Genomic DNA, 18,426 nt, shown 5'->3' on the forward strand with positions numbered 1-18,426 from the left:
AATAACCTTTGTCAAAGAGCAAATAAAGTATAGAGTTACTTGCTGAAGATGTGGGACATACACCCTAATTTCCTATTCAAACATTTACCCTGTGCATGTATGCTAATAAGTCAGAAATCAGTAAGAAAAACAAAACAATGACAAACCTCCCTAAGTCTTAGGAGAAACTCTTAAGCGGGACTGTGGTTACTCCCATCACTTCGGTTACCAAACTCAACTGTGACTCAATGAATGTAGACTGGGTGAAGGCCACAGACACATTCTGGTGGGAGACATCACACATATAGATACTGTTAGCATAAAATGAGGAGCTGCCCTTCTAGCCCTTTCCTGGTGCCTTCCTGTCCTTGCCCTCCAATTAGAATGGATCCGCTTCCCAAAGCACAGTTACCTGTTGTACATTTACCTGTTCAGAATTCATTTCCACAACCTACACATTTTCTACAGAAGAAAGTCCAACTTTCTTAGAAGAAATATTATTAACTGACCTGGCCTAACTCTTAACATCGTCAAACTGGAATTCTCCTCCTTGATTCTCCCCTCTGGCCCCAGCTCCCACAGGCTTTTGGTCATTTTTCTGCACCCTGGACATTAGTGCTATGGCTCTTGATCATATTATTGATCTATCTAGATTATCTCACTGCCCCTCACCTGCTTCTCACTAAGTCTAGCCATCACTCAAATACCAGTCTATGAGCCACTCCTTTTATGTAACCCAAATTTCCGAAACTAAAATTTATCTTCCTACTTGGGCCTGGGTGGTTCATGTCTGTAATTCTAGCTACTCAGGAGGCTGAGATCTGAGAATTGTGACTCAAAGCCTAACCTGGGCAGGAAAGTCTGTGACACTCTTATCTCCAATTAATGACCCTAAAGCCAGGAGTTAAGCTGTAGCTCAATGGTAAAGCATTAGCTTTGAACAAAAAGAGCTCAGGGATAACACCCAAACCCTGAATTCAAGCCTCAGGATTGGCACATTAAAAAAAAAAAATCTTCCTTCATATATCTATTGGTCATCTTCTAAAAGTGTATGTGTGTGTTCTGTGTGCTAGGCAGAGAGCTTAAGATCCATTCCTAACATGAAGTTGCTTGGAGTCTCCTAGAAGGAAGTTGACATGCATTTATCCTAAGTAAAATGTGTGGAATATGTTCTGAGTGTCAGCAGTGTATGAACTCATCTATTCCCCATGACATCCTGACAGGGAAAAGACTATCTTGCCTTAATTTTGAGGTAAGGAATTGGAAGTCCACAGAGACCAAGGACTTTGCCCAGATCACAAGGCTGCAAAAAAGAATTGCTGAATTCAAAGCAGCATTCCCAATTCAGAAGCCCTGTCTTTCTCCACTGGCCACAACTCTTCCACGATAAGCAAATATACTCTCTCCATTTGAACTCAATTAGCCTGAGCTGCTATCAACACTTGGTGCAGTGAGGACGGAGACCATCTCTTACACCAGGAAGGCATAAAGGGTGGATGACATAGGGACTCAGGTATGGGAACAGGACAGGACTTGAACTTATTGAACTCGCAGGTTGGAAAATGATGCCAGATGGGTGAAGCAAGGCTAGAACCTAGGGACAGCAGAGCTTCAGGGACTGGGAATTGCTCAGTCAGGCGTGGAGAAGAAGGAAAGGGCTTTGGATGTCATGCCTGAAGAATGTAAGATTGATCTTTTAGGCACTAGGGAGACATGGAAAGCTTAAGAACAAGTTTTTTGCATTCATCATTTTTAATAAGCCCCCTGGAGTCCTACTTGAGTCAGTCACTTGGAAAAAAATCTGCCCTGGTAGATGTGTAGATTGATGTAATGTTGGTGTTTGTCTGATCTAGGATGCAGCATGGGGGAGCACCCAACGGCACTCTTTGTCCGTGATGGGAAGAGTCAGCATCCATCTGGAAGCATTTAATATTATGAGGAGGTTTTGCTGTATTTCCAAAATGCCAAAAATCCCTTGAGGACAGGCGTCTCTGAGTGAGGAGAGGCCACATCTGCAGCTTTGCTTGCTCCATCTCAGCCTGACTGTAAAACCTCTGCCACTGGTGGGTGGGATATGGGTTGATCTGCTGTGGATGGACAAAGGAGGCTGGCACAAGGAGGCTGGCACTGGATGGTCTTTTGCAATGCAGAGGTGACCTCCATCTGTATACAAACCTTTGGACAGATCAGGTTGCTCTGTAGAAAGAAAAATGTTGCGTTGCTTGTTACCCTGACACCAGTGGCCACCTTAAGGTCGCTATTACCCTGCTTCTGGATTCTGTGAAATAGGAAGGGAAGGAGAAAAGAAAGAGGGGAAAGAGAGAGAAAGAGCAAAAGAGAGAGCTAGAGAGAGAGAGAGAGAGAGAGAGAGAGAGAATGTAGAATTGGAGAGCCGAGAACTCTATCATCATAAAGTGCTGATAAAGGAGTACAAGTCAAAGCAGCAGGGAAGGCACAAGTTGCCTAAGGAAGCACAAGGCTACTTGAAGCTGTGCTGAGTGAGGCTACGGAGACTGGCTGTTAGTACCTGCACAGAGCTCCACCCCTGCCCTCCCCACTGAACTTTCTAAACACAAATTAATTTCAACGTGGTAATGGAAATAAATGCAGCTAGGGGACTCAGAGGAAACTGGCCCATTCTCAGTTCTTTGGGTGGATCCCACTTCGGCGTCTAAGCCAAGTTGGTGAGACACACCCCTTGCTGATGATGGCTTTAGGACCCAGGCTTGGAACCCTCCCTCAGCAAAGAGCCCTGTCCAGGTAATCATTACAGATTGAGCATCTCTGATCCAAACATCCAAAATCCACATGCTCTGATATCTGAACCTTGACTATTTACATGATGTCCCCAGTGGAAAATTCCATACTATGAAACTATGAAACTTTGTCTTATGCACAAAATTATTAAAAGGTATTGCATAAAATCATCCTCAGGCTAGTTATAAGATGTGCATGAAACCTGAACTTTTCTATTATAGACTTGAATTCCATCCTAAAGATACCTCATTGTAGCTTGGCCAGGTGGCTTACACTTATATTTCTAGCTTTTTTGGGGGGGTGAAATCCAGAGGACTGGGTTCAAGGCTAACCAGGGCAAAAAGTTCACAAGTCTCCCCTCTCCACCAATAAAGATGGCACATGCTTGTAATCCCAGCTATGGAGGAAGTGTAAGTAGGATGATAACAGTCCAAGTAGGCCCAGGAAAAATCAAAATTCTAATTACTAGACCAGGTGGGTTGTGACCTGAGTTCTATGCCATGCTTTGGGGACAAGGTTTTCTCTCTTGTTGGATGTGAACAGGGAGCAGGTAGTCTCAGGTCTTCTGGCTGCTATCTTGTGCTTGTGAAAAAAGCCAGGTAAGGAAAAAGCTAACACAAGAAGGAGGAGGGCAATATAGAATATCACAGACAAATGGAATGAAAGGTCTGATTTTTTTTTGTCTGGAGCTTGGGCCCATCTCTGGACTATGTTCCCTTGGACTGAAAGATTCTTTTTATTATTGTTATTGTAAAGGGAATGCTAAGAGGAGTTACCATTATATAAGTCAGGTAATGAGTACATTTCTTTTGAACAGTGTCCTCTCTTCCCTAATTTTCTCCCAGATTTTCCTCTCCTGACCTCCTCCCCCACAAGTTGTACAGTTCACTTCCAACATAGTGACAGTGAGTATCACTGTTGCATTAGTTCGCCCTTTGTCCCACCATTTCTGTGCTCTCTCTGTCCCGCCCCAAATCAGGCAAGCTTACACACAAGACAGAAGGTACAGAAATAAAACACGGTGCCAAAGACGAGAGAAAAAAAGTTAAATAACAAAAAGCCACTTGTTTCCATTTCTTGGAGTTCACTTCGATTAACATCAGTTTATGTGATCATATGCTCACAGCTATTGAGCCTCTGGGATCCTCTCCGAAGACTATCCTCCTTTGGTCTCACTGTGTGAATGTTGGAGTCCTATTTATTTTATCATGTCCAAGTGTAATGTTTTGCTTTTTGCCATCCATTATGTTTACTTGTAGAGTTATAGTTACATTGTAATGACCACAGATGAGGAAATCCATGTTTCTTTGGGTCTGGCCTCCTTCTCTTAATATCATTTTTTCCAAGTCTTTTCATTTCTTTACAAATGATGCAATATCATTCTGAAAGATTCTTTTTAGCAGACTTATAGTGTCTGTCCGGACAGTGGTTTTTAATCTAGATTATACCAAAATCTGCAGAGTGTTTTCCCAATAAACCACCTGTGTGTTTCTTATGTGAACCATCAAAGGGCTCCTTGAGGAAGTAAAATCAACATTATAATTCTTCGAATTCTGAATAGTAAAGTAACTTGTCCAAAGTCACACAGCCTCAACCTTCTTCATCTTAAGGTTGTGTGTGTGTGTGTGGGAGCACACACATTTTAATCATAGGAAGCTCTTTACTTCACTGTTACTTTACATTTTAAATGATTTTTTTTATTGTGAGAATACTGTACAGAGGGGTTACAATTACATGGGCAAGATAATGAGTACATCATTTTAAATGATTTTATAACTTAATCTTATTATAAAAAATTCTATCTTATGTGTAGAGCAATTTCTTTTTTTAACTTTTCAAAGTCTGATTACATCTAAAACTTGAATTTCACAAGATCTCTGATGCAAGCAGCTCAAACACACATGCAAAGAATACATACTCAAGTTTAGGTGACTCAGCTAGCCAAAGCCTATAATCAGGAAAAGATACCTTAGACCAATCAGGATCTCCCTTGGGACTTTAGAAGGGTGACTCTGAAAGCTTTGAAAACTCGCTGCCAAGCTGTGACCCTGTGGGGCCTGGAATAATGTGTGCAAAACCAGGGCAAAAAGAGAGGGGAGATAGAGTGCATTACCCTGGAAGAAGCAGGGAAGGAGCATGCATTAGTTTCTTTCCATTCTGAAAGAGGTCCAATTGGACTCAGCCTCCTGTACAAGACATAGAGAGTTCTGAACCCTTTTGCTTGAGCCAGTTTGAGCTGGTTTCTAGTCCTTGCAGCTCTGATTAAAACCTTTTTTTGTTTGTTTGTTTTTAGTTATGTCCCATTTCCCTGAAATGATGACCAGTAAAATGAAAACACATAAAATGGAAAGGATGCATGTGGTTGTCTTTTGGTAGCATCAAAACAGGGATTCCCTAGAGAGAGTGAATCCAGGCCCTGGGAGGAAGTGTGGTAAGAGATCCTGTGAGCTGTGGCTGCCATGATCAAGTCAGGGATGATTTGGGAATGAAGAAATGGAAGTGAGTGACCTTGACATTGTGCTGCTAGAATGCTGCTGTGAAGTTTTCCCACTCCATTTATGATAGTGCTACACAACCAAGAAATGTCTGATGAGTTTTGGTCTGCACAGCTTGGATGGGGTGGGGGAATCCTGATGCTTCTGGATTGGAATGATTAGAGGCCAGGCCTGTGTCTCAGCATCCCACAGTATACAAGCCAGGCCCTCACAGCAAAGAATTGTTCCGTCCTCCACACCAAGAGTACCAGAGTTTTACAACTCTGATTTGTGAGACTGTTTATTTCCCAATGTGTTTATGAGAACATTAGGCTTACCGATGTTCCAATCTAGAACTTTCCATAAATATCATATCCTTTTTGGATGACTGGGGTGTGAATTACTCAAGGATTTCTTTCTTTCTCCAGGTTGGTGTTTAATCACTGCCTATAATTAGAAAATCCTACACCAAAGATGAGTCTTGTATCTCATGGCCAGTCATTGGGTTTGAGTTCATCCATGTGTCCAATGACCGATAGATGCTTGTGCTATTCATCCATGTGGCATGTTTGGACATGTCAGAAAACCCAAAAAGGGAAAGCCTTTTTTGGTGTGTGTGTCTCAGACCATCATTTTGTACCTCGTTAAGAACCTGACATATGGTAATGCTTACCACATCCTCAAAGGCTTCGACCAATAGTGATTTCTAGGGAGACTGCAAACAGTAATTACATTTCTGAAGTGGTAGTTTAGATCTTCTATTGCCAGTGGGAAGAAATACTAGTTTGTAGGCATGCCCCCAAATGAGCTCTACAGAACTCCTCCCAAGAGCTATTCATCCTGGGGAAAGGAAGAGGTAAGGAAAGTAGGAAATCGGGGAGATGAGATCTTCTCAGAGGACTGCATGGACCATCATCCCTGACCCAGGTTACTGCAGAAGTCACTTGTGGCTTAAAAGGCTCTCTCGGAGGTGCTTGGGAAGATGAATTTCTCTCGGCAGCAACTTCTTTACCTAATGTGTTTGATGCTGTGGATTAACTCTGCCGCTTCTCAGTGAGTTCCACTCCCAGGTCATCCTGGCTTGTGATGGCTAAAGGCCATCCATTGTGACTTTGGAGTTAGTGAGCTGGAATTCAACTGTCATCCCTTCAGCATGAACACTCTGTGTTTTTTTCATCTGCCTTCAATTCTGAGGCACAAAAATAAAAATATTCTCCATTGACCCGATGAGGGTATGTCTGTATGATCTGTGCTTTCCTGTTGTCTACCTCCTGGTAAAGAATGGACTCTTCTCAGATGATGGGGCTCTGCTTTCTCCCAGCTCCAGAGAGACCGGCCTTGATTGGTCTAGGGTTCAAAGTTCATTCTTAAATCGAAGCAACTAGAGGCTTGGGGGAAAACGGAGGGTGTGGAGAAGTGTGGAGGAGTGACTGCGGCTGAGGAATTGAAGGCTGTGGAGGAGTAAGCCCTGGAAATTGCCAGGGACCTACGGAAACAGAGTCATTAGAAGCAAGTGACCAACGGGAGCCACCCAGCCACATACTTTAGAGTCCTAGTTGGGCCATTCCCAGCACTGAAGGAGCTTTCACACCCTCTCTGGGTCCCTCCTGACAATTCTGGCTCAGCTGTATCATAGCCCATGACATGAGGTAGGACCAGTCACTTTGATCTTCTTTTAGAAAGTTTCTTTTCTGTTTGTGGTTTTTAATCTATAGATTTGTTTGTTTTGAGACAATCTCACTGTGTTTCCCAGGAGGCCCTCTATAAACCCTTGGGTTCAAGAGATCCTTCTATCTCAGCTTCCTCGGAACTATAGGCATGTGCTACTCTATCCAGCTCTTTGTGGAAAGAAGTTTCAAGTCTACTCCAGTATCATCTATCATTTGCTGAATGTTCACATGATGCCACGCGCTGCAGTGTGAGATTCTCTTTAACCCCACCAGCATCTCCTTTCCACTCTAAACAAAGTTCCATCTCCCTTTTTCCTTGATGCATGTACATAGGGCTTTTGAAATGCTTGATTGACAATAATTAAATTGTGAGCTCTAACTTCATGCTGTCTGATAAAGTTGTCTTATATATAAGGGCAGAGGAACTTTTTTCAAGAGTCACACTGAAGTCTGAACTCTCTCTCTCTCTCTCTCTCTCTCTCTCACACACACACACACACACACACACACACACACACAGAGGTTAAAATGATGTCCAGGCATTTAAAAAAAAGTTTAACCACACATAATCCATCTATCTAAATAACATCTGTGTGTAATTGACTGTCATGGCATGCTAAAACGGGAAAGTCTCTGTCTTGGTTTCAGTAGAGGCCTCAAGACAATGGCTCCCAATTACTACTACAAGGTTCCAAGATAGCTCCTGAGGTTCCTTTCATTACTTTCCACAGTGGGCTGGGAATGGCCTTCTGCTCCCCTCCTGCTTCTGAAGAGGGGGAAGCAGGAAGGAAAATGTTAGCCACTTAAAGTCTTGTTTTCTAGTTACAAAGTTTGTCTCACAGCCTCTTGTAGAGTTCTTGTGTAGTCTGGAGGCAAGGAATCAGCCTGGGACCCTGGTTTCTCATTGCCTCCTTTGGAAACCAAGCTTGGATGCTCAGGAACTCCATTGGAAATGACTGCATGACTGCGTCTTTGGGGATACAGTAGTGGGGAAGAGTGTATGGCTACTGAGACTTCCCTTGCTGCTGTGGTTGCTTCAGATGCTGCCAGAGTCAGGAGGCTTCATCGAAACCATCTGAATGTGGCTCATCAGGGACTCAGGGCTGAGGGAGGAACTGCAAACGCCAAGTCAGAGCAGATTCATTCAGCAACATTCAGGGAGACTATAGACAAAAGAGCCCTGAGGATGTGTGGGGGCATCTTTAAAGAATCCACAGCAAAGCATTGTGGGAACAGAAACAGCATGAATCCCCGAGCAGCTCAGGGAAGGGAGATGACAGCTCCTCACAGCACCACCATAGTAAAGCTTTCCTGTCACGCACGTGTCCCTTGCCTTTCCGCACCCACTTCAACTCTAGACAGAGCAAGGCTACTTACTGCTAGTGGTCCAGGGGAAGAAAGGTAAAGGAGTAAAGTGAAGAAAGAGGGAGTTCAATCAGTAGAGAGCAAACTGGGCATGCAGGTGATACAACTCTTAACTTTGAGTGCATTTTTCAGTGTTGCCTAGGATCACATACATGTTGCTCAGTGGGATGAGGTTGTTTGGCTTGGAATATTGTCAGGAGCACTTTAAAAACTCGGAACATAGGCTGAATAATTGAGGGAACTAGTCAGATGTCTTCCAGGGCAGATTATGCAAGTGCTGCCCCACGAAAGGAATATCTGAGAGGCAGTGGGCGTGTCTGGAGCATCTTGAGGGATGCTAGGAGGGTCCTTGTGTAGCTGTCCACAGTGGCCCTTGATCTCACCTGGCTCTATTTCAGCTCTGTCTGGATATCTAGTTCTTTCAAGCACATTTCTTCTCAGTGCCTTTGCAATGGCTCTTCCTTCTGCCTGGATTGGGCTTTCTCTAGTGCCCCACACAGATTGCCCCCTGACTTATTTCCTTCCTTCCTTCCTTCCTTCCTTCCTTCCTTCCTTCCTTCCTTCCTTCCTTCCTTCCTTCCTTCCTTCCTTCCTTCCTTCTTCCCTCCCTCCCTTCCTTCCTCCCTCCCTTCCTATTTTCTTTCTTTCTTTCCTCCCTCCCTTCCTTCCTCTCTTCTTCCCTCCCTCTCCCCCTCCCCCTGTCTTTCTCTATTGGCTTAAATGTCTCTTTATCAGACCTCTATTCACTCATGTGATGCAACTGACCCCCATCTCGCAGCTCTGCATAGCCCTCTTACCTGGCTTTCATATCATTTTGTACCTGTACATCTCTTTGCTCATATACACCCCTCAGTTGGCAACTCTATGAAAATGGGAACTATTTCGTTCATTCTTCTCCTGCACATAGCATTGTGACTGGCATGAGAAGATGGTTCAGTAACTAGCAGTGGCTGTAGCTGTCGAATAATATTGTCTCTGCATCCATTTACCTCTTGGAGGGCAGATTTGCTCAATGTGCTGTACAAACAAAGCCAGTCTGGGCAAGTTTTCTTGCATCTTTATGAACCAAGCATGTTTTCTCTCTCTGGGAGACAAAGGAACCCAGAGGCAGGAGGGAACTCACTAAGATGCCAGTGGCTTGATCCTTTGGAAACTATATATTCCCTGCCCCTGCCCCCCCCCCCCCCACCCATGGAATTGGTTTTTTTCCCTGCCCTGAATCTGAGAAGGAAAAAAAATAGAGAGGTAAAATTCTTTCTTACTATAGCCTGAAGCATGCTTTTTATGATTTTTTTTTTCTACATGTCCACACAAAACCTTAGCCTTCTTTGAACAGAGGGAAAGAATTTGAGAAATTTTTACTGGAATCCCGTCAATGTCGAGGCTCTTATCAGGGAGAGTGCTTTTCTGAAGTAGTGTGAATCGTAAGGAAGTGTGATTTGTCTGTGTTCATCTGCCAACTTCATTGCTAGGGAAGAAGAAGGAAACCCTCCAGAGGGAGGCTAATCAGCAGGTTTCATGATGGTGTCTAGTTGAGCCCCACAGTGTCAGCTCATCTCCAACACCTGGAAATTGGTTCTTAACCAAAAAGGTTATTCGAAACCACAGATGGCAAACCCCTCTCTTCCCAGCAAACCACCTCCTGCGAATTCTCTGCCTCCACCTTCTGCCATCATTATTACTAAGGTGTCTCTACTAGCAATGAATATTGTTCTAAGGAATTTCACTTTGCTGGAAAACTACATTTTAAAGAATGGTGAAGATGGATTCCCTGCCAGGATAGATAAACCAGGACCATGTGTCATGATTGCCTGGTAGGTTAAGAACATGAACCTAGAATTAGGCTTCTTGGCTTTGCATCTGGGCTTTAGCTCTTACTAGCTAGTATGACTTAGACAAGTTAAACTAACTTCTTAGTGCACCAGCTTATTTTTAAAAAAAATTGTATGGCTCTAGTAACAATCCACTTCATATGTTCATTGTTAAAATTAAACGGGTCGGGGCCAGGAAGGTGACTCAGTGGTAGAGTGCTTGCCTTGCATGTATGAGGCTCTGGGTTCGATTCCTCAGCACCACATTAAGCAGAAAAAGCCATGGCTCTAGTGGTAGAGCATTAACCTTGAACTGAAGAGCTGAGGGACAGTGCCCAGGTCCAAAGTTTAAGCCCCATGACTGACAAAAAAAATGAGTCAATATATGAAAGGGTGTTAGTAGTTTTGTTGTTGGGATAGAGGTTAATGATTATAAGCTTCACCACCACCACTACCACCATCCTCATCCTCATCCTCATCACCACCAGCATCTTGTAAAGGATAACTTACTTCAACACTAATGTAGGATCTAAAAGAGCAAACAGCTGAGTATCTCAATAAAATGTGTCTAGGGTTAGCAATGTCTTGATTCTTGGACTTCTTGGTAGTGGAAACTGCTATGGCTTGGAGGTTTGTTTCCCCAAAATTGAAGCTTTGAAATCCTAACCCTCAAGGGGATAGAATTAGGAGGTGAGACCTTTGCCAAGTGATTAGTTTATGAGGACAGAGCCCAAAAGCTTGGCCCTCACCAGATATAGAGTCTGCCAGTGGCCTTGATTTGTATTCCTCAGTCTTGGTAACTGTAGAAACAAATTTGGTTGTTCACAGACCACCTGATCTATGACATTTTGGTACAACAGCCCAAATGGGTAAGACAGAATCCTACGGGGTGTATAACGGCCATTTGGCTAAATCCTTCTATGCTCCTAGTATAGTGGTTGGAGGGTTTGTGTCCCAACAGTATGATGGTATTTGGAGGTGAGACCTTTGGTAGGTAAGTAGATGATAGAGGGAACCATGGTAGATAGGGTCATGTCCTTATAAAGGAACCCCAGAAATCTCTCTCACTCTGACATATGAGGACACAGCAAGATGATCTCTGTCTGTGGACCTCAGCCTTGGACCTCCCAACCTCCAAAATGGTGAGAAATATTATCTGTTATTTCAGCCATCTGGTTTATGGGTATTTTGTTATAGTAGCTCCAATTGACTAAGACACCTAGAAAGTGAGTGATACTGTATTATTCCTTTTAATCAGTTGTGGGGCTTGAATTCAGGGCCTAGGTGCTGTCCCTAAGTTCTTTTGCTCAAGGCTAGAGAGAGCCCTACCACTTTGAGCCACAGCTCCACTTCAGGTTTTCAGTTAATTTGAGATAAGACTCTCATGGACTTTCCTGCCCAGGCTGGCTTTGAATTGCCATCCTCAGAGCTCAGCCTCCTGAGTAGCTAGGATTACAGGCATGAGTCACCAGTGCCCAGCTGTATTTTTGTTCCTCTTTCTTCTGCTCAGGAATTTGTAAGGCCCTTCAGCCCATTCTTAGAAAAAAAATTCTACACAATTATACTATTTCACCGATAGAACGGACAAAAAAGAGAACACCTAGCATTCGATTCTCAAGAAGAATTGAAAAATAGATCTAGTGGGAAAAAAATGAACTAAAAACGGACCCCAACAGTTCTTCAACTATAAGACAACCATAAACATTCTCGAGATTGAATCAAAAGCACAGTAGCATTTCTGTGTTGCTTGACTGGCCTGTAGTTTTCACTCAGGACGGGGTTTTGGCACTGATTCTCCTTTGTCCCTGGGGGTATAAACACTGCAATACCGCAATGGATTTCTGCCGAGTCACACCATCTGTGGTGGGTGAATTTGCCCTTTGCTGGTTTGTATAGTTTGTATAGATGTATAGTTCGTATAGATGGCTTCGCTTGGGCACCATCTATGCCTGTCTCCTGCATTTCTCAGGCAGCCCGGAGCATTTTGGTAGTCTCTCAGGATTTCTGAAAGGTTTGCAGTCCACTGAAGCAGAGAGATTTCTAGCTGATTAAAAACAAATTCTAAAGCCAGCATCCACCACTGTTTGTTTTATGCATGATGTAACCATGGAAAATGCAATAAACAAAACCGAAATAGTCTTTGCTTCATGGTGAACATGTGACTCTGGACATGTTGTTAAGTTTCCTTTGCCTTTCAGGCCTTCCTCTTCTGATCTTCAAAGTGGGAGTTTGCCTTAGTCATCACAGACAATTTAAATGTGTCTGTATGTGTATATGTGTTAGTTAATGAAAGCTGTAACAACTAGCACTATTAAAAAGTCACCTCTGATTATGTGTCTTGATGGCTGGTCTCTTGCTTCTGTCTGTCTTGACTCATTTTGTACATGAACAGAAGCTGTGTTCTGCCACTTGCAGAAAAACAGCCACCTCTGTGAAAAACAGCCACTTCCATTACACTTTCTCTCTCTCTCTCTCTCTCATTTTTTCCTGGGTTCCTGTGTTCAAGGCCAGGGCAGTCATTTTCCTGTCTTCTGTGGGCCCCAGGGAGACACATTTGAAGGCAGTGGGGAGGGAACTGTGGGCTTTACAACCATTGCAGGAGTTACCTCTCTTGCTTATTATTGGGTGAGTGATTGATTTTCTCCGATCCTCTGGATGAAGAGGTGACTTGTTTCTAAGAGTTACATGATGTTTTGATGTATGTATGTGTGTGTGCGCCTGCCTGTGTGCTAGTAATCTGGTATCTGGCTTACTTCTTCATCTTTTTTAATACACAGTCTCAACAATGACCAGTCTTGACACTGGAAACGTCTCAATGCATAGAATCATTTCCTCACATATGAGGAAATGGAGATCACAGAGCTGAACCCCCTCCTATTGACAAACAGACCTCTGTGTTCTATCCTGCTCCCACTGTAGCCCCTACCTGTTCACATCTTCAGCTATGAGCTACAGAAGAAGTTGGAGGAGAAGCATATGTTAATGAGACTGTCACAGAGGGTAGGAAGCACTTACTAGAAGACCAAAAGCTCCTCTCAATATAATTTTTCTTTGAATATATGAGCAAGCTGCATTTCTGTAGAAATGTCCACTTTTCATAACGCTGTTGGAGCTGAGAATCAGGATTGGTTCTCATAACTGGTGGAGGGAGGGCATGCATGCATCACTATTTCTGTTTTTCAGCAGGAGAAACAAAGGTCAAGAAATGTTCCATACCTTTCCCAAGGTAGCACAGCCAAGGAGGTGGCAGAGCCATCCCTTTAATTTAGGGCTCCTGGGTTGGCACAGTGTGTCAAACCACAGTGCTTTCCTGCGTTCAGTGTTACAGGATTAAAGTCAAGAACAGTCAAGGATTTTTGTTTGCATGGTGCTATTCATAAAGCATTCTCAATCCTGCTGTAATGTCTCTGAAAGGACCTATTCTTCATAGGATCAGTAACATGTTGGAAAAATAATTAGATCTTCTAAATGATACCCACAAAGGCTATTTTAGCACAGATACTAAGCATTTCCAATGTTTCCTTTCCAACTGTGGGTTGAGAGATATATTTACATGGAGTTTCATCTGAGAAACCAGCATATTATAATTAAACACCAAAGTCCTTATAATCTTGCAATTCTTTGTCTAAAGCCCTTTTACTCAAGAGGGTATTTTAATTCAATAAATAAAAGGTGGGTTCTTCCAGATTTCCTACTGACTGCAGCTACCAGTTGCAGTGTGTGTGCGTGCACATGAGCACATATACACATACATACATATACTCACACACACATATACACATACACACATATACACATACACACATATACACATACACACATATACACATACACACATATACACACACATGTGGGGAGAGGGGAGAGAGAGAGAGAGAGAGAGCGAGAGAGAGAGAGAGAGAATGCACAGAGTTTGAACCTGCCTTGCTGCAGGGCATTTCATCTTCCAAGAGACCAAGGGAAAAACAAACTCAGAACTTTACCACCAAAACTTCCAAATTTATTACAACACGACGTAATGGCAAAATACTATTTCCTCAGCACACACCTTTAAAAAAAAACCACAATGGCTCAGAATGCCTGGTTTTGTTTTTATAATAAACTCCACAAGAAAATCATGAATTCCACTCTTGATTTGGGCAGAGCACAGATGCTGCGACTTGTCAAACGCGAAGGATCCCGTCTAATTATTCAATCTGATCTTCTCTGTTTAACCTGTGCTTGGGGCATCTTTTTCATGTTTATACTGGTTTGACACAAATCATGGCTTAAAAGAGATGTGTATCCTGTCTTCCTGTACAAAGCTGAGCTTCAATGGTAGATTAAACAATGCCAGCCCCATCCTTGGGCTTATCGGTAGCAGAGCCAGTCAGCCTAAGAAAACACTTCTAGTGTAAACAAGCCATAGATTTGCACATCTAGACACATTCTACTGAGATCCATCTCAAGAGAGAACACTGGAGAGTCACATTCAATATTTTCTCTTTTACTTTAGCATCAGTGTGCCCATTTCTTTTTTTTTTACAAGTTGCTATTTGCCTAGTATTCCATATAGGAAGCAGAGTTGAAAAACAAACAAACAAACAAAAAACCCAAAGCAGGAAAGATGTAAATTACCTCATAATTCTACACAACTGTTCTACTTTTCAGCTCATTCTAATCACAATTAAGTTGCCTTAAGAAAACAGTAAAGACTCGGTTTCAACATTAATATCTTAGTGTTATTTATTTATAACCGATATGTCTATTTATAACTAGTTATTTACAAGGATGCCAAAGTACCACTCACTTCTGCCCTAACTCTCTTTAAACTAAAATGTACACAGATTGATTAGTTGATTATGGTATGCATTCCAGTCTCTTAATGACAAATTTTAATGTTCTCATAATAATGAATGGAGAGTTACACTGTATGCATAGTTTAGTAATTCGTCAGACTTACCTTGGATGAAGAAAGCAATCTTTTTTTTTTCAAGAATTTTCTACCACATAGAATGGATATTCTTTTTTCTTTAAGCTTTTCTGCGTCACAAATCCCACCCAAATTATTCCAAAGAAGAAACAAGAGGAGATCCAAGCACCTTTTCTCTTTTCAGAGAGGCTAAGCAAACATTCCTCTCCTCTCCTCGGCCCTTTGAAAAGCTCATTTTGCAAAACACACACACACACACACACACACACACACACACACACACACACACACAGCTTCTCACATTGGTTTTAGTGCTGAATTAGGCGGTCTTCTTTCAAATTTCCACTCCCACTTGCTTTTTTTTTTTTTTTTGGAAGGCATTTCTAAATATTCTTCTTTAACCCAAAGCACACATTTTCCAGCAAGCAAATTCTACAACTAGATATTCTGAAAAACAGACATGTTGTTAGATAGGTAAATTTTAAAAAATACTTTTTAAGTATTACTTAAGCAGAGATCACTGATTTTTTTTTCTTTCCTTTTCAAACACTAGTTTAAAAACATTTCAAACTTGTTTTTTCTACATTAAAACCAAATACTGAGAATATCATGCAGCTTATTGTGCTGGGCTGTCTGTCCTTGCTTTTAGAATACTGACTTTTCCTACACGTATGTGCGACGTGTCTACCTTTGCTCTGTCCTTTCTGTACTTGGACACGTCTTCTGCAATAATTGGTATAAATGCTCTTGATAACAAGATGACATGTGGTGACAATCCCAGGAAGCAAAGCTTCGCTCCTGTTTCAGAAAAACTACTGATGAAGCTCTGACCTCCTCAGTGAAACTGATGATATCCTTGTTTATATATTAGACTTGTTAACTGGATTGGAGAGATGCAGGTCCAAACTGTGTACGAACTTATCTCAGAATTAATGTTTTAAAAAAGAAGCCACCAAAAAACCAGAATACACCCGGGAGTCCCTGAGGTGCCTTGTCTCTCTGTGTGACAGAGCATCTTCCCCTACCGGGCAGAGCCAGCAAAGAGCCACTTCTCCTCCTGCTGGGGAGTGTGCACTCAGGCAGCAGAGGGCTGCCTTCCATTCCTGTACCTCTGCTTCATCTGCTGGCACTGGGATCGGCCCTTATTTAAGAGTGTTGTGTCTGTGCTTTGTAAACTTTTCTTTCTTCGCCTTTTCTTTTACCTTTCCTAATTTTTCTTTCTTTCTTTCCTTCCTTCCCTCTTTCTTTCTTTCTTTCTTTTCTTTCTTTCTTTCTTTCTTTCTTTCTTTCTTTCTTTCTTTCTTTCTTTCTTTCTTTCTTTCTTTCTTTCTTTCTTTCTCTCTCTCTCTCTCTCTTTCTTTCTTTCTTTTCCTTTCTCTCTCTTTCCTCCCCCCTCTCCCTCCCTCCCTCCCTCCCTCCCTCCTTCCTTCCTTCCTTCCTTCCTTCCTTCCTCTCTCTCTCTTTCTTCACATTGAAATGATTATTATTTTGAAATTATTCTTCAATCCTGTTTCTTCTCTCTCCAAACTGACACTAAGGTCTGTTTGAGAGCAAGGGCAGTATTGTCACCTGGAAGGTCTCTTGTCCCACCCACATGTCAGGGTAAGTTCAGATTAAATGACAGCTAAGCATGACTACTGACGATATTAACATTAATTATAGAAATGCTAGTTTATGGTCATTAGACACTAGGAATACTGATTACCCTTTGTGTATGTCACCCTATTTAATTCTTAGAAGAATCTAGAAGAGTCAGTATTAATTGTCTCTAGTCCTCTGATAAGAAAACTGAGGCTCAGAGAGACTAAGTAACTTTCCCAAAGTCACTCAACCAAGGTTTAGGATTCAAATCCAAGTCTTCCTGGCTCCAAATCAATAGTGCTGTATTAGTACTTAGAACTTCTTTTTCAGGCTTAATTTGCTTTCATTGAGTAGATAAAGATAATAAACTATGAATGTGTTGAAAAGCATATGAAGACACATTCAAAGATAATATACATTTTAAAGTGGTGGTAAGAAGTTTTATAAATAGCAGTGATGGATGTACAAGGTTATGAATGTAATTCATGCTACTGAGTGGCCTATTAAAATGGCAAATTTAGCAGGGTGACAAGGGTTCACACCTATAATCCTAGCTACTCAGGAGGCTGAGATCCGAGGATCATGGTTCAAAGCCACTCTGGGCAGAAAAGTCCAAGAGATTTTTTTTTTGGGGGTCCGGTCGTGGGGCCTGAACTCTGGGCCTGGGCGCTGTCCCTCAGCTCTTCAGCTCAAGGCTAGTGCTCTACCACTTGAGCCACAGCGCCACTTCCAGCTATTTTCTTTTTTCTTATGTGGTGCTGAGGAATCGAACCCAGGGCCTCATGCATGCAAGACAAGTGCTCTACCACTGAGCCACCTTCCCAGCCCCAGTCTAAGAGATTTTTATCTCTAATTAGCCAGCAAGAAGTCAAAAGTGGAACTGTGGCTGAAGTGGTTAACAACTTTGAGCCACAAAGTAAGGGACAGTACCTCAGCACTGGCACAACGCCCCTCTCCAGCAAACTTTATATTATAGACAATGCGGTATTATTTTATTTTTAAACACACTGCAAAAATTAGACATGTAGGGCCTGTGATAGACATACTGTGGCCCCATTGGGTTGGTGATGGTAGATAAATATGGCTGCTTTGGAGAAGAATCCAGAAGTAATGACTGAACTCATGTGCATCCTTAGCACCCATCAAACTCTTCCTGGGGTGTAATCTCTTCTGATAAGCTCACACAGAGGCCTGGAGAAGTCTACCCCTGGAGAATTCATGACCTAAGCATGGGCAATGTGAATATTCTGCAATGGCTAGAAGCAAAGGCCTAGAGCCTTGTGCTGCTGGGATTCCTGCTTAGATGCCACCTCCCAAGGGAGACCTTTCCTGTATACCCTGTTGAAAATGGCATCATGGTCCCCAAGCATTCCTCTTTTTCTCTGCTTTCTTCTTTTCCCTCCAAGGTGCTTTTCAGCCTTTAATAAGACAATAGACCAAGGTATACAGTATCCATATGGGTGGGTGGTTCCAAGGAGACTCCCATGAGGAAAAACAGGTATCAGTATTGTATTACAGATACTTATATTGCAGATATTTGATTTCATTTCTCTCAAAATGCAACTTCCACCAAAGATATGCTGCCTTTCAATAAGTCTAAAACTTTTACTTTATCTCTCAGTTTACACACACTTGATTAAACACTGCCTTGGGGTTATCATTTTGCTTTTGGGGGAGGGGGGAGATACACTGTCACAGAACTAAGGGCAGGGAAACAAATCACAAAGTGGCTTAAACATAACTGGTGATAGCTCGGGCCTCACTGCCAGCTCACATCAGCTCAACCGTGGAATGCATGCTGAGGGGTGAAGATTTTTTGAAGTATCCATCCATCCAACTATCCACACATTCCTTTTTTTTTTTTTTTTTTAACATAG

The sequence above is a fragment of the Dipodomys spectabilis genome, unplaced genomic scaffold, assembly GCF_019054845.1.
Source record: "Dipodomys spectabilis isolate Male_0828 unplaced genomic scaffold, ASM1905484v1 ptg000026l, whole genome shotgun sequence".
Taxonomy (NCBI): domain Eukaryota; kingdom Metazoa; phylum Chordata; class Mammalia; order Rodentia; family Heteromyidae; genus Dipodomys; species Dipodomys spectabilis.